Raw genomic sequence first — 24910 nt, forward strand, 5'->3', positions numbered from 1 at the left:
ATTCCTTTCCCGTTTTCCTCAGACAGATGTGACACCTCTCCCTTCTATTTAGAATTAAACAGTTTAATACTTGAGTGGCTAACTCAGGGGCCTAAACAGTGACTCCGAGTGCACACGTAGTAGCTCAATAAAACATCGATGGGGCTTAGAGCCACGAGGAAAGATGCAACCCCGCGGGTGGAGCTGGCGGCTCCGGCTCCGGGACGAGGGGCCCGGCCAAGCTCACAGCCGTCCCTCCAGCCACTCAAGGCATCCCTGACTCCGCCTCTCCTGCCCCACACCCCACCTTCAACATACATTCAAACGGTGACCGCCTATAGTGTCCCTCAAAATTTCATGTCCACCCAGAACCTCAGAATATGTCCTTATTTGGAAATCGGCTCTTTGCAGGTATGATTAAGTAGAGGTCATACTGGATGACGGTGGGTCCCAAATCCAATGACTGGTGCCCTCAGAATGGAAGAGGACACACAGGGAAGAAGGCCATGTGAAGACCGAGGCAGAAATTAGAGGGATTCAGCTACCAGCCAAGGAATGCCAAGGCCTGCTGGCATCCAGTGGAAGCTAGGAAGGACCCTTGCCTAAGCCTTCAGAGGGGCCACGGCCCTGCTGACACCTTGATCTCAGACTTGGAGCCTCCAGAACCGTGAAAAAACAAACTTCTGCTGTTGTAAGCCACTCGGCTTAGGAGTCTTCGCTCTGGCAGCCACAGGACACTAACACCCCACCTCGCACCCCTGCGCCGCGAGGGCCCTGGCCAGAGCCGCATCTTGCCCAGCTGGCTGCAATTATCTCCCTCTGGTCTCCGTGCTCCCACCCTCCGCCCAGCACAGCTGCCAGAGGGAGCCTGTCCAGTGCCAGCCTGGTCACGTCACTCCTGCGGACAAATCCACCCCGAAACGGCCACCCGGCTCAGAGCAGAGGGGAAAGCCTCACAGTGGCCTCTGAGGATGTACCCCGTCCCCCTCCCACACCCACTCCAGCCGCGTGGGCCTCCTGCTGCCCCCCAGACACGCCAGGAGGCTCCACGCAGGGTTTCTGAAGGAGCTTCTCCCCGTCCAGAACTCTCTCCATCACTTACTCCCTCCAGCCTCTGCTCTCACGTCGTCTCCTCCCGAGGCCCTCCTCACCTGCAAACCGCTGTCCTCCACGGCACTCCCTCTTCCCCTGCTCGGCTTCTTCTCCGTAGCATTTAACCTCCTTTGAAACACTGCATTTTTCTTACTAATTACACGTACTGAGGGAGCAGAGAGAGTATAAGCTCCATGAAGACAAGGATGGTTCCCTCCCCGACCGCAGGAGCGCCAGCACCCAGAACACTGGAGACGTCCTCAAACGTTTGATAAAAAGTGAACAAAAGGTCAAGGGCAGGCAGGAGCCTGAGGCCAGAGGCAGCCTCACAGTGGAGCGCAGCCCCGACCCTGGGAGCTTCAATGGGGCCAGCGGGCCGAGAGGGAGGGGCTGGGCTCACGGCCAGAGGGCCCCCAAGTCCTTGCAGGGAGGTAGAAAATGCCAGGCATCGGGGAGCCACTGTAGGCTCCTGATCAGGAGAACGAGAGGAAGAAAAGAGGGGAGGGTCTCTTGACCTTGGCACTACCGACGCCTTGGGCTGAACAGTTCTTTATGGGGGTGGGAGGCTGTCCTGCGCACTCTAGGAGGCTTAGCCGCACCCCTGGCCTCCACCCACCAGATCCCGGTAGCATCTCCCCCCACGTTATGACAATCACAAGTGTCTCCAGACATTGTCACATGTCCCCCTGGGACGAGGGGAAGGGAAAATCGGCCCCTTTGAGAACCACTGCAATAGAGTTTCTGTGGTAATGTGTACACAGAGTGACCCCAGAAAGCACATACCTACAAGGACCAACAGGGAACAGAGGTGAGCGAGCTGGCCAGGTGTAAGGTACACCTGTGGCAGGGACCCACCCTGACGACCTAAAAGGCACACGTCCTTTCTAAGAGGGGCAGTCACTGCTCTAGCTGGCTTTTGCCCTCAAGGTCCGAGAAGTACCAAATCCCCCCCCCTTTTTTTTTCCCAGGAGAAGGTTCGAATCCAGATTTTTATGTTGAAATATGTCTATTTTTAAAATACCATAGGTGCTGCACAAAACTCATCTCTAGGCCAGGTTTTGCCTGCAGGGCACGACTTTGAAATCTCCAGATAGAGGCTGCCTGGAGGCAGAGGATGGGTGGACGGGAGATTCCTCAGAGCCTGCAGGAGTTCAGCCACAAAGGGATGGGGCCCGGACTCGGCCTGTGGGAATGAGGCTGAAGAAAAGGGCCAAGTCCCAGAAACTCAAGTGGAAATGAGATAAGCACACACCAGGACAACTCCCCAGATGTTACTAAAACACAGGTCTTCACTGCAGGTGTCAGAGTAATAGCTGCAGACTTGGGAGAGTCTCTTGAAGATGAAAATGAATGCACGAAGTCCCACCCTTAATTCCACAAGGCGTGTGAGCCTGCGCCTACGTGATCCTAAGCCTTAAACCCGTCCTGGACAAAGCCAAGGCCTCCCCACCTTCACACTGGCCAGGAACCAGGACGGCCACCTGCGTGGACCTTCCCCTGCCTTTCAATCCACCCAGACCACCAGCCGGGGAACAGGCAGATGGAGATCAACCTCCCCCAGGAACTGGGGCAACGTCACCGTGCTGATGAGAACGCTTCCCGCCGCCCCTGCCAGGTCCAGGCACCTTCCGGACTCCCTCCCATGATAATCTGGACCGAGAAGGACCCCTAAGGCATCCTTCAAGACGGTTCCTCTGTGTTAAAGAAAGCAGGGCTTAGGCGCGGGTTAAAGTGAGCATCTGAAGTTTGGTGGAATCACAGCTCAGGTCCACAACCTCAAAACCACCAGGCGCACTTCGTGTTGCTTTGCCCCCACCTACGATGATCCCAGAGCCTGGAGCAACCAGGAGGAGGTCGCTCTGACAACACACACCATCGTGTCGGTCCAAGGCGATGTGAATTCATCTATGCTAGGCGGTGACAGAAGGCAGAAGAGCTCTGAGTGACACATCCATTTCTGGACAGGCCCAAGGTTGGGGGGTGCGGGGAACGACACCAGCTTTCTGTAAACGGGGTAGAATGACCTCCTTTAAGTGCCGTCATCTTCTCAAAGTTACCCTATAACAAATCATTATCATAACTAAATAGCATCGTCCCCGGCATGGGGCATCACCAAGAGCAGAGGCACAGGCTGCCTTGATCGGCATCAGATGCTGGGTCTGATCAAGGTCACTGGAGAAAAGGTAAAGAGGCCCCTAATCTCACTTCCACGCTGCTCTGCTCTGCTTGAGGTGAATGAAATAACCGAGTCTTTGGCAGAGGAAGGAGGAGGCTGGCTGAGCAGGGGAAGAAGGTAGGAGAAGGGAGGGACAAGGAAGGAGTGAGGCAGGACAACCTCCCACGGGCGGGACCTTCCACGTGAAGGCAGCAGACTCCAGGGAGTTACTGGCCGGTCTCCACAGAGCCTCACGCTATCCCACAGGCCTGGGCCTCCTCTCCCTGCTTTCCCTCCCCCACCCACAGGCAACAGCACCCTCCACGGTGACGGTGATAGGGTTTGAGATTCTCCAACCGTCACAACACAAGCCTCATTCTCCCTTCACCCAACCAGCAAGAAGCGGCTGCAGAGAGATCCACGTAAGACACACAGAATTCTCTGGGCTGGACCCCGAGGCATGGGGACAGAGAGACAAAACTCAGTGGCACGGGCGTTCAGGGAGGCCAGAACAGCCAGTGGGAGCCGTGGGCTGGCCACCCCCAAATGCCTCCCAGAATCCAGTTGCCCTGATTTGCAAGCTGATTATTGGGAGAAGAATCTGGGGGTCTGACGGCATCTAAATGACTTGGCCATGTAAAAACACTAAATCAAGCAGCGGTACGCTTTGCAGACACACTCCACGTGACTAGTTACAGAAGGATCCCAGCAGCTCTGGGGTCACACGCCCCCCTCCCCAGCCCCCCCACCAAGCCCGTGGGCACAGGGAGGCCCAGCCCCCTGCCCCGGGTACCACGGGGTCTCTCTACGCCCCAACGCGGCACCCTCCTGGCCTTCCCCCAGATGCCCGCGCAACTCCTAACGACACTGCTCGGCCCTCTCCCTCATATGATTTCCTCATGTACCCATTTTAAGGAACCAACTTTTTTGTGAAGAAGAGGGGGAGACAGTTCCCACATGTAGAAAACTCACACCCCAGGGAGGAATGAAGAGGGGACCACTAAGCACTTGTTGAAAGAAGACACGGACAAGAGCGATTTGGAAGAGAAGAAAACGTCTCGTCAGCTCTGAAAGTTAAACAGGAGCATCCCCCGCATCGCTCCCCCGCCGGCCCCCAAGGTGGGAGGGCCCGGGGAATAAGCCGAGCTCCATTGTCGTTTGCGGGAGCTCCACCTCTGGGAATGGATTTGATGTCAAGTGTCAGCAAGTAAATTGCTATTGGCTTCTCAATAAGCAGCAGTAGTGAGCTAAGTGTTTCCCCGTATTGTGCGGGCTCTCACAGACTCAATACGGCAGTATTGACAGCACAATCACACAGTAATCCAGGCTCCACTAATACCTACACTTCCTCAATGAAAATACACTTTCCACTTGGACATCAGCCCATTAGCCTTGGGCTGGAACCTCCGGCCTCCCCCGTCCCCCAACCAGCCCTGGGCCCTGGAACTGGTATCTCGCCCCCGAACACCCTGGCCAATGAGAACAACCCAGCCAGCATATTGTCAGGGCCTAACCTAAAAGATAAACAGCCAGAGACCTACAGGAAAAGGCCTGCTCTCTCCATCTATAAATCACCGGTGAGAAGGAAAGAAAAGTGATCCAACTCTTTAAGGATAAAAATCTCAGCAGTCGCTGAGGAAAACTGATGTTTCCTTGCAAAGCGAAAGATGTTCACTCTGGGAAGATGCATGTCTTCAAGTTTTCAGAGAGACAAAGAAACTCAAACTTCACCCAACACAACGCAGGGATGAGACAAGCTCTAACTACCACGCCAGGTGCTAGGTTTCCACAAGGCAAGTCCCCACATCCTAGTAGTCTTAGATAGATATACACGCTGAAGGGTCTGCTAATTTAATAATAAATACCGTGCAAACACAGCTATTTTTCAAATGCATCTCTCACCAATTTTCATTTGACTTTCAGAACATCCTGGAGTACGCAAGAGACAAGATTTTATTACAGAGACCAATGAAACAGAGAAGTTAAGTGACTTACCTAAGGTCACACAGCTAGTTAGCAGTGGATTTGATATCAGAGGCTAGGCTAGAGATTGGCAAACTTTTTCCATAAAGAGCTAGGTAAATATTTTCGGCTTTGTGGGCCGTTCAGTCTCTGCTGCAACTGCTCAGCTCTGTCACTGCAGCATGAAAGGCACCACAGACTACACGTAAACGAACAAGCTTGGTTGTTTTCCAAATGTTATTTATGGACACAAGTACGATTTTTGCATAATTTCATGTGTCGTGAGATAACATTCTTTTTTGGACTCCCCCCACCACTTAAAAAGGTAAAAACCATTCTTAGCTCGAAGACCATATAAAAACAGGCGTTGGGTCAGATCTGGCCTGCAGGCTTATAGTTTGCCGATCCCAGCCCACTGGGAAACTTGTAAATATCAAGAACACCACAGGCAAAAAGGACAAATCATTCTCAGGCTCATTACAACTGTAATAGTCTCGTCCACTGAAACCGCTTGACCATCCGGCACCAAACACAAACTCCAGCCCCCAAGTGTCCAACATCAATACAGCTGCACACCCATAACACGCTGGCCGAGTCTTAAGACTTCTGTAGAAGCACTGCCTTTTAACGGGAACTTGTGCACAAATTTCAAAGTTAAGAAACTTTCCATAAACGCACAGGGCACGCCCAAGCCAGTGCAGGAATAATATGCTAACTGCAGAAGGCGTTTATGTCCAAAACCAGCACAATTTAACAGTGTCGTTAAATACAGTGTCGGGGTGAGTGGACCCCCCAGCTCCCAGAAGGAGTTTCCGTCTCTCTGTGTTCAGTAAGAAGAAATGTGGCCAGAAAGGGGTTAAGGCCCTTCCAGGCTGTGATCTGATAAATGGCTGTGCAGAAAGCAGGTTCCCTCACTTTGAGATATGATGTCACTAACCTTTATTGATCCACTATCAGAGAACTTTGCTTATCTCTCTCCTGTGATATACTGCCCCTCCTGTGCTCAACTAGTGTTTAATACACTGCCGGCTGCCCCGCACTCCTCATTGCTCAACAGCGTGGCAAGAGGCTGCCACGGGGGCCAATACTTTAAAGCCTGGCCTCGCCAGCACAAAAGACTCCCTACCACGGTGGGGAAGGCACGCCCGCCTCCCACCTCCTTCCCGGCTGCCAGGTGCCAGGTGCACCTTGACAGGGGGCCAGGGGAGGACAGGATGGAGCAGGGACCCTCTGGGCGTCTACCTTTTTGCCTTTTTTAGAAGCACAACTCCAATCCCTTCAAGCTCCAGCTTCTCTTCCTCCACTGTGAAAAGACAACTACCAGCCCACCACGTTCACGAGGCAGAACGGAAGCACCTCTAAGAAAACCTCCCGTAAGAGAAATGAGCTCCTGTTTTTCCCTTTCCACAGTCAAGACCTCAGTCTACCAGGAGCTGGAAAACACTGTCCATCGAGGTATGGGACAGTCATTCAAGAGGAATCACGCCAGGACCAAAGCCAGAGGACATACCCAGATGTGGCCAGGCAGGCTCAGGTTCTGAAAGATAACAGGGTTCCACGGCCCGGGACAGCATGATGCCGGAGCCGCCACACATGAGGTTTGGGGTCCTCCCTCCCTCCTCCCGACCCACAGCTGGATTGGGCGTGATGCACAGCTCGTGCCACACCCAAGGGTGGGAGAGCCAGCAAGTGCCAAGAGACAGGAGAAGACTGTTACGCTGAAGGGCTGGCATCAACCTGCTCCCGTCCCCGCCACCAACCTCAGACGCCTCGGCCAAGGCCCCGCCTGTTGCCCCCGGAGGAGCCCGTGGACAAGACTTTGCGTCTCCCGCCCCATCCCTGCCAACAGGGGCCGTGGGCAGCCAGGGAGAGCCAGCACGCCCTTCCACTGACCTGGGGCACCCAGAATTTGCCTAATTGAACATTAACAAGTTGCTACAATAAAGTTCCTCTATCCTGAGCTAGAAACCTTTTCGGCAACAACAACAGAAGTCTTGTTCCAAACCGCTCTCAAAGCCAGGCCTCAGCCTCGACAGGTGTGAACAAGATTTAAACACCTCCTACAATACAATGCAATCCAAACAAAGGGGAAAGTCAATCCCAACCTCCTGGGGTTTCTCCTTGTCTAACATCTTCTTCACTCACTCAGCCCAAGGGAGCCAAGTGAACGCATGGAGAGGCCGTCTCCAGGCCAGGGCGCGGAGACCTAACCAGCCATGAAGCAGGATCCTTTGCCGCCCCCACAGCGGGCCACCAGTCCAGTCACCCTCTGGCAGAAGGGGAGGCCATTAACGCCTCACACCCAGTTCCTGGGTCCCCAGGACCCCCAGGACCCCCAGGTGCACCTTCCATTCATCCCTAAGTCAGCCAGCGGATGGACTAAGCTTCCCACACCACCTGACCCTAGCTCAGCTCTCAGCTCTCCCATGGGAGAGGTAAGCAGAGGGAAGACCCCCAGGCCCTGGGGTCTGAGCTGTTCCTTCTCCTAAAGGGGATCCAGGCACCTCCTAATGCGTCCTCCTGAAGAATGCTGGGGAAGAAATGGGACTCCAGGACTGGATTTATCATTAAAAAATTTTTGAGCGCCGCTCGGGGAAGAAACACATGAGAAGTGTGTGCTGAGGAGGAATTATCCCTCCCATTGATTTTTTGCTCCGGAGTATTCGAGAGAACACAGCATTTACCTGGAGATTTCTTCCCGAAGTCAACCACATAAACAGGACTTGAAAGAACTTATCAGACAAATGATCTGCTCCCACCGCCATCCATCGTGGAAAGTGGGCACCCCAGGAGGGAACTCGAGGAGCCCCACTGTTCCAGGGTGACTGCTTGAAGCAGTTGTTATTGTTACCTGACTTCAAACGAGTGAGTGAGAAGGCAGAGAGGGGAGTGGCAGAGGGGACACCACGGGTAAGAGTGACAATGGACAAAGAAGGGAATTCTCTCTCCCCTGGGCCTCTGCTCCAATGAGAACGCAAAACGGCTACAGAACAAAACCCAAAAAAGCAGCAAGAACATACGTGGACCTCCAGCCATTCCTATTTTGGGCACCCCTCCTCTGTTCTCTTCCAAACTCTTGGGTATTTTTTAAAAGTGACAAACACTAATAAGCCAGCTTTTGATCCTAACTCTCCCTCTCCCTCAGTGCCAAGAGGAAAGCTGTCGGCATTTTTTTCAAGTGACAGAGAGCCAGGAAACGTGCCAGGGAGACCCCCAACACCAGCTACTGTCAAGTTTCTCTACCTCCAAACTTGGGGCAAAGTCAAGGGTGAGAGTGACCTGCAGACTTGCGATAAAATGTTCATGACCACCACGATAGAGTTTGTTTTCCAGAAATTTTTACTAATGAACCTTGTAGCATGAAAACCCATCCCAGGCAAGGAGTTAAGTTGGCTCATTTTCCTCCATGGTCCCCCTTCTCCCACCTGATACGCAGGCACGCGCCCCCAGGCCCGTGGAAGGACAGCGGCCCCGCTCGCAACAACAACAAATAAAGGTTCAAAGGCTCAAGTCCCCTTTCCAGGTAGCTGGGAGGATGTAATTGGTGAGGCAGGAGATTAGAAATATCGGCAGCCTCTAAGTAAGACTTTAATTTACTGGCAGATCAATAGAGCCGGGGTTATATTGGCAAAGTGTCTACAGCTCTATTGACTCACGCAATGCCTCTTATCAATTTATCAGAAATCTGGAAGTCAGAAGATATTGTTTGAAGGGAAAAGAAGAAAAAAAGAGAAAGAGAGAGAGAGACAGGGAGTGACAAGAGCCCGAGCAGTTAGAAACTGGGGTCCCCAATGACGAACTTGGTACCAAGAGTTTCTACATCAACCTGTCTCCTGGAATGGAAGCCAGGATGATGTGATTTAGAGTTAACTTGACCCCCGAGATGGCCCCTCAGCCTTCTCACATGATTCCATTTTCCATGAACCTTGGATTCTGGGGGGCGGGAATCCTACCAAAGCAGAGGCCATTTGTCTATTTGTTTGTCTCCGCAAGGAGCTACTCCTCCCTTTGGGGTCGATGATTCTTGCCCAGGTTGCAGGCAACTCACACGCACCTGTTTTCTTTTCATTCTAGTGCCTATCCAGCTCCGCCTTAGCCAGAATTCTTCATTTTAGCTTCTTTTTCACCAATCTATAAAAAAGATTTGCTTACGTAAAAGGGATATCTATCCCAGCATCCCAACCCTCTCAAGGGGTCGCGAAGTATCTATCAGACTAACAGTGGCACTTGGTCTCAAGAAGCATAGAGAAAACAGACTCAAGTTCCATCAACCACCACACAAGGATATGCAAGTTTTCACGAATAATAATCTTCATTGGAAAGGGTTTTGAAATATCCCAGGTAATGGACAAAAATGCCAGGGAAGAAAAAGGTAACCGTTAACACTTCACCAAACCTAACTACCCACACCAATGAAGGGAGGACACAGGAAGACACGAGTTCCGGAGTGTTTCTATCAGATAGCTCCAGGCGGCAGGTCTTGAAGACAGGGCTTGGAGCATTCCACTCACCAGGATGCCAAAGGGAAGAGCGATTTTACTTGGTTTGGAGGAACCACGACCTGCTTTTGACAATCCATTTTGGCTCCTGCCTCATACAACAAATTTCTGCTTAATTGCTGTTTTGCATTTCGTTGAGACATCAAGTAAACAGTACTTAAGTGTTTCCAGACAAAAACAATAACTCACTAATGACTAAGGCACTGCTAATTAAAATGCCCCTGTGATGGCGTGACTGGACTCAGCGCCACCGCAGGAACAGAACTGCCCGGGCCTTGAACGCATGAACCAGAACGCAAACGTACGAGGTGGGGGTTGGGGGGACGTTCTGCTCCTTCCTCTGTGGGTCACGACGGTCCTCTGGTTGCAAAGAAGGGAGCCCCTTATAGGAACGGGGTGGGGCAGGGGGAGTAGAGTGGGAGAAGTCAGGAGTGGGGGAGTGAAGGTGCTGGGATTTCAGAAGGAATGCCAGCTCCCTAACAGAATGTATATTCTAGAACCTTGTGGGTAAAGTGACCTGGCATGACCCTCAAGACTTTGAGTTCCCATGATCTCCTGAAGAAAACAAAAATGTATGTGTGCCACCCCAGTAGGGGAGAAAATAAGATGTGTTAAACCGACCCAAAAGATCCTTCCCTAGAGACCACCATTCTTACAGGGAGGAGTTTCCAAAAGCCTAAGTTCCCAACTATGCTTTAAATAAGAAAAAAGATTCAGAAAGAATGAAACAGAGATATACGATACCACCTGATTGGTGCGAAAGTATTACTTTAACCAAAGAGTCAACATTCACAAGTGCTTTTGACAAAGTAGCGGGAACGCAGAAAACTTCTCTTCCTCCCCAAATAAGAGATCAAAATAACTAGACTTCCCCTTAACAGAAGCCCTTCTCTCTGCTCTCTTCAACATTCAGTCTTACAGATGGAGGCCTCCCAAAACCACTCTTTCAATCTCAGCATTCAAAACCAAAAAGACAAGAAAAAGGAGGCGCCCGGAGCCCTGGGTTTTGCAGAGGACCTTATCTTCCTCTGGGCAGGTTAAAGACCTGCTAGTTAGCAAGGGAGTGGGTGGGGACAGTCATTGAAACCGCAGGGGCCTAATACCCATTTGTATTCACACTCAGACCCTTTAGGGATATAAAATCGGAGAGGTTGAACTGTTTACATTCACCTAATGCTCGAGTAAACAGATCAGGGCCCGAGTGCAGGGGTTTCCGGGCGGCTGTGACCAGACCCCCCTCTGTGCGGGGGAGCAGGATGGGGGAGGAGGAGGGAAGAAGGCTGCCACGGCATTTCTGTCACTTCTCCTGGACTGAAGACCGGTGGAGGCCAGGCTCCCCTTCCCACCCCACCACCCCTGTTCCTCCCCACCCCCAGGCCCGCGCCCTCCTTGACCCCGTGCGGCCCCACTTTGATTCCACCCACTGAGGCCATAGAAGCTTCCAGAAAAGTACAGGGCTTCCCTTGCTCAGGACTGCCAATGGGCACAGAGGAGAAGGGGGCTGGCCGACTTGCCCCAGTCGGGCCCAGCAGAGCATTTTAAACCACAAGGCCAAGACAGGGAGCAGCGCCTCCCTGGAGAGGGGACCGTGGCCACCAGACGTCACCTTGCCTCTCCCCTCCCCGAGGCCTGCCAGCGCCTCCACACCACCCACAGTGGCCCTGGAGGGAGGAGGTCAGAAAAGGAAAGGCCTTGCCACGAGCACATGGGGAAAGGGGTTAAACACCCAGCGTCAGACCAAGGTACAAACTTCCGACTCCCCCAGGCGCCCAGTCGGGGGTAGTGTCCCTCAACAATCATTGTTACCCAAGAACGACATCTTAGAAGAGACCCTCCCACACACACACACAGCTTCCCGCATCATGGGGCTGTGGCAGAAGTGAACCAGGAGCTGACCGATGTCCCGGCGCGAGGACTGACCATATCCTCTAAAACACATACAGTTTCAACTTGACTGGGGGTAAAAAAGGGTGGGGCGGACCTGGCACTCCTTTTAAATGCAGATTTGAACTTTTCACCCAGGGTCAGACCACTGCACTCCTCCAGCTCCAGCAGAGGCTGGCGCCGGGGCCACACAACCTCACACTTTCACAGGTTTCTTCCTGCCTGCACAGGAGGCCGGCCCGTTGAGGGAATTAGACACCTCCTTCCCTAAAACCCCAAACCCACACCCGCCTCTCAGCTTAGCAGGGGCACACCTCCCACTGTCCTCCCGGAGGAGGGCCTCGGATTGGCCGAGGCTGGCTGTGTGCCCTGGGCACAGCGATGGTGAAGGAAGATTGTTCTTATCACACGCATCGACTAAGGAACGCTGAGATCAATAGTGAGAAAACCCCAGCACTTAGCCGCCGCTCAGCAAGAAGGCGCATCCTCTGTGGGACAGGCTTACAGCTGCTCTCTCTGCCAGCAGAAGCCAGGGGAAAGCCATCCTTGCTGTTTTACTCATCAGGGCTGTAATGTCAGTAGGACTTAAGTCCTCCAACTTTGAGAAGTCCCTTCAGGAGCGAACAAGAGAAACGTATGAACAGCCTTAAAAAAAAAAAAGTCTAGGGTGGAACTTCTTGCCTCTGTCATATCCCTTCCCTTATCCTCATGTGCAAGGCGGTTTCTGATTTTTCCTTATCACCCTTTGCCTCCCTCTTTCTCCACCTCCAACCAGAGAAGACCACTGGCCCTGGAGAGTGAAAGAGGGCTCCACTGTGTGGCATGAAGATAATGTGAAAAATCAGAAATTCGAATAAACAGTAAGGGAAGAAGAGAAGGGGTCTCTTGTTGGGATTGGGGACCAGCAACAACAGCGCCTAGGCAGCACGGGAGCCTCCAAAAGACAGGCCTCTCCAAGCAACACACCACATCGGCCCAGGTCAACCAACCAGGAAGCCTGTGTGATGTCAGAGAGGACAGTGCACTGATTACCCACACGTCCAAGGTCCCCGTCCCACCACAGACTAGTAAGCCACCACGGACAGGGTGGAACGGATGGTTTCCAGAAGCTCCCTGCAGCCATGCCACTCTGAGGGCACACAAAAGCAAGGGGTGACGCATAAAGCAATAAGACTGTTGTAAGAAACCCACCAGAACTCACACAAATGAAGGCTGTCCTGCCCTCTCCCACGGGGTTGGGGCCACTTGCTGCCACTATGCTGTTCTTTGTTTGGAATGGCCTTCAAAGCCAGGTGGATATTTCCTCCTCCCACCTGCGTGTCAAGAAGCAGTTTAAAAAACACTTGCACAGCAGCATCACATTTTTTGCCTCCTAACAATCCCATAAGGATGTCAGCAGACTTGGGCGATTTTTACAGAAGAAACTGTGTAGATGCAGCCTGTACCCCTGAACCCCAGTAAATGGAAGCAGCTGGTCACAAGAGACGGTGGGTGACTCAGCTCCATCCATCGAATGCCTCAGAAGAGCTCAGGGCAGCATCCTGAAATGCCAGCCCTGCCCTGTCGACAGGTAGCCACGAGCCCCTCAGGAATACTTAGTCGAGGAAAGGGGGCTAGTCCGAAATGAGATATGTTTTAAGTATAAAATACATGTGGGATTTTTTTTAAGGATGCGAAATGTCTCATTCATAGTTTTCTTTATATTGATTACATGTTAAAATGATTTCAGATATAGTGGGCTACAGAAAATATAAATAAAATTAATGTCACCGGTTTCTTTTTAATATTTTTAATGTGTATACTAGAAAATTTTAAATTATATATGGAACTCCTGTACTGTATTTCTATTGGATGGTGCTATTCTGGAAACTCAGTCTGTCTTTCAACTTCAAACTCAGCCAGGAGTGAAGTGTTCTTGAATAGGACTGAGACAGAATTTTCCTGTCGATTTTGAACATCACCCCACTAAAGCTACAACGTACAGACTCCCAAGTGAGTCTAACTGTAATTGTGCTGAAAAATCTTAGTATCCAAATCACTTACACTTGCAATTTGGCAATGGCTCGGGGGGAGGGGGAGGTAGAAGGTCAGACGTGCATCAGAAGCTGGACAAGGCCAGTGGAGTGACACACCCTCTTTCAAAATGTTATCAGTTAACGTCTAAGACCAATCATCTGATTTGAAAAATAATACAAAGTTGTTTATTGTGGTTTAATACAAGGCTTGTCTCCTCCTCCAGCTGGATTTCTCACTATGGAGAGCAGAGTTCTCTCTTGTAACTGCCCTTCCCATAAAATATGCCCAGCAGGAGGCTGGTACCCAGCCGCAACCCCAGCCTCACATACACACACTATAAAATGGGAAGGGAAGGGGAGCAAGGGGCAGAGGACACAGACATGGCCCCTCTCCTATGAGACGGTGCCCATCCTACCACAAGGGATCACAGGCCAGTCTCATTTTCCATGTAAATGAACTTTTTAGCCACCTCCTCAAAGAAGAAAAGCTGCACAGATGCGGAAGGCCCATCCTGGGGCACACAATTACAGCCATTTGCATTCCTCCAGCAGCAGGATTAGCACAGGAATGTGCTTTGCAGCTTTGTGGGGGGAAAAGGAGTTTAGGAAGAAAGGAATGGGGGGGGGCTATTTCTCCCCAGTCTGTCCATCCAAAGCTCTGTGACACACTTCCACTTCTCTGAGAGTCAGAAAGTGGAAATAACTGCTGCTCAAGCTTTCTAAAGAGGGGGAAGGTTGAAACACCCAGGGAGGGGGAGTGAGAAGGGGGGGGACGGCGTGTATTAGAACTGCCCCTCCTGGTGCTTTGATCCCCTCGGTCGCTAGGAGAAACCAACTTTTCTCCTTGGGTTAATCAAAACCAAATTACTCAGGAATGTGGCAGGACAGGTCTGAGCTTCCAGGTCCCTTTGTCTTTAAGGATTTAAAATGAAAAAATAAAAATTTTAGAGCAGATGGCAGTGGCTTACGGGACTGGTAACATGAAAAGTCTGAAGGAACCTTAGACCGCATCACCCACCCTCAGAAAAAAAAAAGTTATCCACAAACCTACTCCAATCTACCAATCAAGAGGTTATTTTTGTAGATAGGTCCAAAACTCAGAAGAACTTCCTATTTTATCCTTGTCGCCCCTCAGGAAAGAACCCCCCCCCAAAGAAATCTGTACCTAGTCAAAGTGCAAATAATAAATAAGCAAGATTTTGCTGCAAATACTGCAACCCGATCATAAAATGCATCGTGGGGAGCACAGTGCCCGCGAGCTCAAGATCATACATTTTCCAAGAACAAAGCTTGGGAGCAGTTTCAAGGTCCTTCCTTGGGATACTGGGGTAGAAAGGAGAGCATCCAGTCGTGGGGACTTCGTAAACTTTGGGATCTCTTTAAGTTCTAAGAAAGGGAGCGCTGAGGGAATGGCTCAGTGCAGGGATCCCATCGGGTGTCGGAAGATACCCCTGGAGCACCTGCTGTCCAGAAACGGCCAGGAACTCGCCACCCAAAGCCGCCCTGTTCACTAGCAAAGCGTGCCGGGGTGTGCTGGCCGGCCCAGTGACGCCGGCCCAGTAACTCTAGAGGCAACAGGAAAAGGCTGACTGACCTCAGAGATGAAAGAAACCTGGGGCTCGGGGCTATATTAAGGACTCCACACCTCCTGCCCTGGTCACATCTTGGGCAGGCTTGCGTCACCGTGCAAGGGGTGGGCCTGCACTCCGGGCTACTGGAAACTCTACAGTGCAACGCCCAGGGGACGTTATTATTTAGGGACAACAAGGAGTGACACGTCCCAATGCACCCAGGAGCAGAAATATGAACGGCTCTCTGTGCATTAAAAAATGCCACTAAGCTTCACTGCAAAACCTGACCAGCCCCCGCTGCCCTCCCCCGTCCAAAAAAAGATAAAATAAACAAACAGAGCACCACCAGTTAAGCTACAGAGCCTGGACTCAAAAGATAAAACGAGGCCAAGGCACAGGCCTGACTACCAGCTCGCCATAAATTGTAACTGGCCTCCCACCTATGGTTATCTGGGAGGTTGCACTAAAAGTAACTTTTAAAATACTCTTCACCTTATCTTTAGGCCCAGTCAAACACACACATACATCACCCGTCTTAGATCTCTGCCATTAGTGTTCCATTTAGACTTTCCGAAACAAGGTCATCCCAGTAGGCCCTTCCCCTGTTTCCGGTCACAGCTGCGGACTTTCACCCCCTTCTCCAACAAAAGGGACCTTGTACACAAAATTAACCCGAACCATTAGTTTGTGCGGTGTGAGAGAGTACACTGAGCCCTCGGAATTATTTATCCTCCTCCCAGGCCCGGCCCAGGGTGCTCCCCCACGGAGGCCGGGGGGAGCTTCCCTAGAGATTAGAGGCCCCGCTCCCTCGGCCTCCACTCCACACAGCTGCATCTGGGCAGCCAAGGCCCTACGCTGCAGAGAATAAACACAAAGCCTTTTTTTTTTAAGGAAAGAAAAAAACTTTCTCCCAGACTCAGGAACTGTAGAAAATGGTTTGATCCCACAGCTGGAAAGGGCATGAATCATCCTAGATATTGTTGAGCTGTCCAATATGGTGGCAGCCACCAGAATGATCCTAGATAGGGCTGAGCTGTCCAACATGGCAGCCACTGCCCATACACTGCTCCTGAGCTCTGGAAACGGTGAGTCCCAACTGCTGAGCTGAGAATGTTGTGGGGATACTGTGGGTTGTGCAAAAAAAGACATTTTAAACTTCATTCCGCCTGTATCTTTTTACTTTTTAGTAACGTGATGCCTGGAAAGTGTACAATTACATATGGGTTCTATTTCTATGGGCTGGTCCCCCAGGGGATGAAAATGTTACAACCTCAAACACCAGCCCATGACCATGCCCTAAAAGGAAAGAGTCTTAATTGTTAGATGCTAAAAAGACCATAAAATTAAGCAAATGGCAATATATTGATATCAGCTATGTCAAATCACTATCTCAGAGGATGCCTGACAAGTATGTCTAACTTGTGGAGGTGGGAGGAATCTGCCCTCTTTTTATCCAAGAGAAGCAAATGCAATGTCTATCCCAGTGGTTCTCAACTGGGGGTGGGGGTGGGGGGGGCAATTCTGCCTCCCCAGGAGACAGTGGCAATTCCGGGAGACATTTGTGATTGGGAGTTGGGGGGCAGGGGGGCACTGCTGGCATCTGACCTGAAGAACTGAGGGACACCCCCCAACAAAAAATTATCAAACCCAAATATCAACCGTGCCCACACACAACCGGGCAAGGACTAGATGAGGTCCACGAAACCACACCTTTAAATACTCAGATTTCCAGGGGTGGGGTGCTGGAGGGGGGCATCCCTTTGCCAAATGGCTTCTCTGCAGGGCTCAGGATTGGGAACAGGTCTCAGTGGTATTCACGATGTGGGAAAATGAAAGTAATGATAATAATGTTAAAACTATATTCACTTTCTCACCAGACTGAGGACTGAGTTTCAAGGGCTGAAGGGTCTGGGCAGCTGTATTTCAGGCTACTCGGTAGAAAATGGGGTTTAAAAGCTCCGTGCAACGTGAGCCTGACCCCGCACTGCATGCAGGGTGACGCCTCTCGCGGAGGCTCCGAATTGGGCAAGCCACTGGCATGTCCAGTTCCCCAGCCCAGACCACAGAGGTTCCTGCGCCGGGCAGCAGAGCAGTGAGGGAGCTGTGAGCGGGCCTGCAGGGACAGGAAGGGGACAGGGCAGCGGACGGAGGAGGCCAAGACAGGAAGAGCTCCGGGATGAATGTGAACAGCCCCTTTCGCGGAGCCAGGCTGGGAGGCTGTGCAGGAAGGTCGGGGGGGGGGGGGGAGGGGGAGGGGAAATGATAATTAACTCAGCAAGTTGATAGTATTTGCATATAAATGCCTCCACAAATCACGACAAACAAGCCAGGACAAGTCAGGCCTATTAGCATATACAAGCCAGCCCGGGAAGGCCTCTCTAGGTGGGTCATTGAGTGGGCTGCTCACTTCGAAGGCCGCCTGCCAGCTTGGGGGGCGGGGGGGGGGGGCGAAGGGGGGGGACATGTGAGGGGAGGGCTGGGGAGGATGGGGACACTGTGTCAATTTCAGACCCTTTCACTCCTGATCGCAGTTGCAGGATGTCAAAAAGAGTTGGCTGTATTCCCAGCCCCTAAGGGAAGAACAGAAGAAACACTGGACCTTTTAGTTTCTTTCTTCCAGGGTGCTGGGAAACAAGGGAGCCAGGGCCGGCGGCGGGAACAAAAGAAACAGAAAGGAAAGGACATGGGGATGGGAACTATGCACCGGGAAGACTTGTTTTCTATTTCATTTCATTCCCACTTTTACGTGTGAGGTGCCCATTTTGCCCATTTTACAGAGAAAGGAAGTAATAAGGCTCAGAGAGGTTGCATGGTGGGTCCACAGTCACTCCGTCAGGCTGGAACAGAGCCAGGCCCTACGCCTACGACCCCAGCAGAGGGGTCCCAGACTGGAGCAGAGTGGAGAACAGAATTCCCAAAAAGCAGGCTCATTTGATTCATCTCTGCTTCTCCCAGGACAACAGAGTGTGGACACCAGCACCCCCATTTCAAGGGCTGACTCATGAGCGGCACTCTGATCCTGACCTGAACCCTACCCTGCTGTATTTTGTAATTATCTAATTTCTTTCACCAATGAGCAAGGTCGCACCTCCTCCAATCAGACACTTAGGAGTTTGCACCAGGATTTCCTTCATCAGACAATATCTCCAATGTCTGGACAAACACTAGATTCCCCAGCAAGCGAAAAATAAACTGACAGTCCTCTCCCAAAAGGTGTAAAAGTTCTCTGCTTTCCCCAAAGATACCTCTACCTCTGGTTTCACACCTGTTGCAGGAAAAACCAGCTTCACCTCCTCTTTGAAAAAGTGGGGGAACCCCTGGAATTTTCACCCCTGCCGTCCTTTACCTGCAACTACGTTTTAAGAGCGGTTTGAAAGAAGCTGCTTTTGCAGTGATATCAGCCTTCTAACACACACTGAATCCACGGGCCTCTTCTTTAAGCGTCCACAAGTTGACCTGACGCTTTAGCAACGACACAGATGTTGCACGGGGAACCACGGCGATGTTACAGGGAAAGCAAAAACCACTCCCCCTACCAGCCAAATGCACATTAAGAACCAAGGCCCTGAGCCAAAGAGCATTTTAGGAAGAGGGCCTGAAATGGTGGAAGAGGCTTACATTGTTTCTTGAGCAGTTAAGAAAAACTGTTTAAAAGAAAAAAAAAAAAAGACAGGAAAGTTGCTGAGGAGGAGAAAAAAGACACACACGTGTTCTTTAGCATATTTTCACTGGACAAACGTGTCAGGAAGAGAAAAGCTGTCCAAAGTAGGCCGCTCAGAAACCGTAAGTGTGGAAAGCAAGTAAGCTGATGGCTATACATATGTACTTTTTATAGGCTTACAGGAGTTTAAACTCTTGAAAAGAGCTTTTTACATACTGAATCGAGACTCCATATCTGAACAGGGATATATATGACTTTGGGGGGGGGCGGATGAGGCCTGAACTCAAGTATCGAATTAAGCCCCCCTGTCTTCATTCAGCTCATCTGACTCTGGCCTCTCCACTAAGGAGACTCAAAGAAGACAGAGAGCTGGCTGTGAACTGGAATTCTCATATGGAAGTGCAGAGCCTACAACAGAGATGTGCAAGGGCAACAGTTCTCATTCAAAATCTAGCTCAACCAATAGACTCCCTGCAGAATTCTCCTCCAGTCACATTCCTGGATAAAATCAGGCACAACCAAGAACCCAGCAACATTGCTTTTCTGCCCACCACCAAAGACCCACAAGCGGTTCAGCCCTGCTCTATGGCTAACTCACCCCCACCCCCCCCCCCCCCACACACACACACACTCACTCACGCACACAAAGAGTAGGAGGTCTGAGCAGTCACCAACTCCTGCCTCCAGAAGCACACGAGGGGGGGCAAGTTTCACTCTCAGATCAAAGGTTTGTGGCCGAAATCACTTTCAGGACAGCGCGTGAAATCGGCAGCAGATGAAAATTCCACCGTCTTTTCACAGCGTCCGATGGAGCCAGTTTTCCCAGTTCAGAGTCTACCTACAGATGACAGAAGATACTCCACAAACTCCCAACTGTTGCCCCAAAAGACCCACTTAAAATTAAAGACAAGATAATCATGTAAGAAAGCCTTTAAGGCCATTATGTGATTAGCAGAATAGGAGAGAGGGCTCGGGGGTTTCCCCATCTTCACGAGGAGCAGCCTGCAAGGGGGGTTTGATGGCTTCAGTCCCAAACCTGCAGCAGCCAGAAGGGGCAGCGGGTGGGAAGGGAGCACATGTTTTGCATACCCCACTCCTCCCTTCCCTGGAAGCCTCAGACTGACTTCAGGGAGGGAAGAGGATGGAAAAATCTTGGAGGCGGCACATGTGTTAATACCAAAATTCAAAGAATAAGCAGCTGAATCACCTAAGACACCCCCCCACCCCCAGGAGGCCAGCTAAGGCCTCTCTGGAGGGGTACACATCAAAACCTCCCGTGCATTAATCCTCGTGTTGACAAGACTGCATGGCGACCCTCCTGTGGGAAGGGAGAAGGGCTCACCCAAAAGGCAGATTAAGCCCAGGCATTTTGCTAAGAGGCCCTGTCCGGGATTAAAACCAACAGCACAGAAGTCTTATTCTGAAATGAAGTCAAATTTGCCACTTAGCAAACTTTCTATGTCTCTTTCCCTATTTTTATTCACACCCTTACCCTTGCAAAAGCAAGAAATTCCAGGAATTAAGGGTGAAAGAAGGGCAGAAACATCTGACGAAAAATCACCTTTAAAAGTGACAAGTAAGCCAAGCCACCTTCCTTAGGCAAAGAATTCTCTAGAAACACGCCCGTCACTGCTAGACCACTCACTGCCTTGTCCTCACCACCTTGTCCCCTGCCCCAAGGAATGAAAACCAGAAAAAAGCATTCAGGTGTCTCACTGCTTCTGAAGCTTCAGCACGATACTGCTGTCAATTCCCCAGTTCCTGTCCATGTAAGAGTCATTTACTTTATTAGCTAAAAACAAAACAAAACAAAACAAAACAACCCTCTAACATCTGACTGTCAGTTCACACATGTTCAAAGAGAACAATCTGGCAGCCAACTTTAAATCATATAGAAAAGAAATCTGACAGTTGTTGATTTTGTAGTTTTCCTCCTTAATCTGGATTTTGAGAGTGGCTTGCCAACGAGCCAAGATTTTTGCCTGGGTCTCTCCCTTGGGGCAGTCTGACTCAATCTTAGCTTCTGTGTGTTTGTTCCTCAATTGGAGCAGTCTAAGGACTCAGGACACTGCTTTGAACAGAACAGGAACCTTTTAATATTTGATTGAGATTAGCTCCTGCAAAGGAATTCCCTTATCTGGATTCTATTAAAACTAGGTCTCCATTTCCCTGACCACAGCTTCGAACCCAGACAGAGGATGGTAGTTCCGAGCTCTGCTGTGATTTCTAACAACCACCCTTACAACCAAAATCTCATACCAGAACATTTCGAGAGCCCTCTGCAGCTCACTGTAATGGAATCTGCCTTCACGTTGTATTTTTACAGTAACGCCCCTATCCTGGTTAATTACAACAGGCCCAAGCACTACAGAAATGGGCCAGGCTAAGAGCAAGCAACCATCTTAATAACAAATGCAAGTATAAACCACAGCACATACTGTACTTCTCGAGGTTACTAACGTTCAGCATCAGGTGCATTATCTTTGTAATACAGGGAAGTGTGAGACGGAGCTTGCAAGTTTCTTCAGGCCAGAATCACCACTGCCTCCCCTGTAAAAGGAGGACACAAACCCTAAGCTACTCTAAAGAGTGGGTGGAAAGACAGTTCACTTTCTTTCCCTTACAGCAAGTTCGTACCCTTTTATAAAAGGTTGCTTAGTCACTTAAACATTTACTTCTTAACATGAGACTGTTGCAACCCTGCAATAAAAATTATTTCTTAGATAAAGATATGCTTTGGGCCCTGGAGTACGTCTAGCCTCTCACACTTAACACTTCAGAAGCAAAACAAAAAACAACAAAAAAACCCCAACGTGCAAAAGGAACAACAGCACACAGTGAAAATAAGGACATGCTCTCTGGACACCACTTGTGACTAGAACTGAAGGAACCAAGTTAAATCATCACCAGTCCCAGATAAGATTTTACTAGTAGCCTGCAATCACGGATTTATTCTAATGAACTAACAACCTTTGGGTCACCCAAGGTGAGCCAGTGCTGTCCTGGGAGTGTCTACTAATCATCAGTTAAAGTCATAATGATGAAAACCGAAATCTTGCTTAGTTTAGTGCCTTGCCATTGGGCAGTCCAGTTGGCACAGAGCTGATACAGCAGTTAAATCCAACCCCAAAACAGCAAGGAGGCAGGCACGGCATTGTCCTGTTGGGAAGAGCCAGAGGCCTGCTGAGGATACTGTTTTATTTGGGTTCTTTCCACTCTCCCTGAGTATTCATTTGTGCAAATAAAAGATTTAAGGGAAAAACCAAAATTAAAGTTTCAGGTGGCTGGGGAAGCAGCTCAGATTTTTTTCTATTTTGGAAGAGTTAGCAAGTGTTTCTCAATAGTCCCCTGTCAATCAAAACTGTTCTCCAGAGAACTGGAAAATAGCAGCTCTATCCAATAGAAAATGCAGCCATTTCAAAAGAGAGTTGGCAAAGGGAGGTGACCCATGTCATCAAGACAGAAGGTCTCCAAGTCACTTAATTCCTTGTGATTCCAAAAGGACTGATTTTAAAGTGTAAAAGTGCTTGCTTCTGCATCTGCCCCATGTTGTTAAATAATACTTGTGTAATTAAATAAAAGAACAAAGTGTGACCCTAGCCCATTCTGAGAGGCACTTACACGCTCTCTGAAAACATGCTGGAAACCAAACGCAGACAATCTCCTTAGTCCTGTAATTTAAGGAAAGGGGAGAGGAAAAGTTTCTCTTGGCCTTCATAGCCACATGCCTCTGAAAGGGGGCCTTCGAGGTCTCCACAAAAGAGAATGAACACAAATACAGGTGTGCAAACATCCAGGTATGTACCTCTCTCCAATGACCCTATTCTTGAAACCCTTAAATTATTTAGAACCCCAGTCTCCTGACTTCCCTCACATTCCGCCACCTCTGTTCCCTAATTGCTTTCTGGGTTGGGTAACAAGAAGGAATCAGAATCTCATGCCGCTAGTGGCTGTTCTGCTAACAAGGAACAGGCCTGTGTTCCTGGCCTCGGCTTTTCTTGATCAGGTTACCCTGGAAGGTGTATGTTTTCCTCTCCAATGTAGTCTCTGCCCTCTCACTCAGGCTTCCCTCTCCAGCCCAGCCTACTGGAGCTCGTGATTTTTAGGGTTTCCCCTTGAAACCTATCCAGAAACCACAGCCATTAAAAGAACATGAAGGTTTGACACCTCCTGAATTTAGGAATGAGGGGACCCCAGGGGCCAACTCCACAAACACACCTGCTGCTCGACGGCAAAGAAACGAAGTTCCTCAGCTAGCAGGAGCTCTAAATTATACTCTATTTATTTAGTGACCTTTCCCCAAGGATCTCAAAGCATGGGAATGAAATAGGATGACCTGTAACTTTCTCACTATCTACCTTCAAGGCTTAAGGTTGTTTTCCCCGCTTTGCCGTGATGCATTCCACCACGCAGGCCCCAGCCTGAGGGAGAGGCCTTCTCCCTGTGCCCAAGTGGGGCCAACTGTCCTCTCCGAGGTTATCTGTCAGTGGCTTTTAGAGTCCTCAAGGCCAGTTAAAGGACACAAATGTAGGGCGGGGGGAGGGGGGAGGACCCTCTTGGATTCACCTGCTAGCCAGTTTCATTTAAACCAGTTTATATACCGTGCACCACTGTGCCAGGCAACACACTCTTGGACTACACCAGGCATGGGCTGTGATCTTTGCCCTCTAGGCATTTTCCCATCATTATAACACAGGTATATCCAAAGCAGAAAGGACCATTTTCCAGAAAGTTCTTTTCCCTCTAGCCTGCCATGATTACTTTTTTTTCTGCTACTGACCTAACTTGGGCCTTCCTCTTCTTTTAACAGGGCAAACATCTCAGCTCTCCCTCTTGCCCACCCCCCTCCCCACGGAAATGAACGCTGCTCTGTTTTTCCAGAGTGCCAACAGACTCAAAGTTGAGGGTGGACAAGTCGATCTCCAAAGGTGTTTTCCAGCTCCCAAACTCTGATTCTCCCTTTAATTACTCCCCAATAACCCCGTTCTTCACATTGTTTCCAACTGGCCAGTGACTTCTCTCGCGATGAAAAGGGTGCATTTTTAGGCGGAGGAACTCAAACTTCTAAATGACACCAGCACCGAAAATATTCAGAAGGCAGGAACTAATCCAAAAGCAAAATAAGGAAGGCCGGAGGGGGGGTGGGGTGGGGAGGAAAGATGGAAGGAAGGGAGGGAAGGAGGAAGGTTTGTACTCTGTGCCCAGCAGAATTCAGAGGCTCTCGCCCCAGGTCGGTTCCAATTGGAGTCCTAGTAGTTCAGGTGCATCCAGCCTGCCCTTCCCCCACATGCCCCAAGAGAATGGGAAGTTCAGCCAAGACTCGCAACACCTGCCCGCAGCTCCAGGCCGGCTGCGCGGACCCGGAGGGCGGGCGGGGGAGGGAGACTGCACTCACCTGGCACACAAAGGCTCCGCACACCTCCGGAGGGAGGAGGCACTCGCGGGTCCGGGGGCCGAGGCAGGCGCGACAATGGGAAACTCCAGCGGCACCCGAGCCCCGAACTTACCCACCCCAGGCGGCCTTTTCCCCACCTCCCGCTGCCCCCGGGGCTCCGAGGTGGCTCTGGCTGGGTGCGGGGGGGCCCGGGGCAGGGGAGCGGGGCTCATGGTGGCGGCCCGGGCTGGCAGCCGCCCCTCCCCGGGAGGGAGGGTCCCCGGGCGCGCGGCGGAGATTCACCCACGGGGCGCGGCGCTCGCGTCCCGGTCGCCGGCCTGCCCGCTGCCGGCTCGGCCGCCCGCCCGCCCGGAATCGCTTTATGTAAATGAAGCTCAACTCGCAGTTTGCAGCGCGCACCGCCCGGGGAAGGGGGGCGGGCGGGGCGGGGGGCCTTCGGGGATCCACATTACACAGCAACAAAGCGGAAGGTTAATTTGAAACTCACAGCCCCGCCGCCGCTCCGCTCCCCGGGCAAAGCCTGACATCTACAGTCGTGCCGGGCGCAGGCCGGGTGCTCGGCGGCAGCCGCGCCCGCGGGAACACGGGGACACACACGGGCGCGCGAGGCCCAAGCACTCGGCCGCGCTCCGGGCACGGGCCTCCGGGCAGGCCGAACCTCGCGCCCGGGGACCTGAGCCCCGGGCGGCTCGGCCTG

The 24910-nt window shown here is 51.1% G+C and overlaps 1 protein-coding gene across 2 annotated transcripts in view; it reads right to left on the minus strand.

Moving 5' to 3' along the window:
• The window catches only part of ZFHX3 (zinc finger homeobox 3), a 252143-nt gene that overhangs the window by 217024 nt on the left and 10209 nt on the right, over positions 1-24910 (minus strand). The window lies entirely within an intron of this gene.

Source organism: Orcinus orca, chromosome 20, assembly GCF_937001465.1.
Source record: "Orcinus orca chromosome 20, mOrcOrc1.1, whole genome shotgun sequence".
NCBI lineage: Eukaryota > Metazoa > Chordata > Mammalia > Artiodactyla > Delphinidae > Orcinus > Orcinus orca.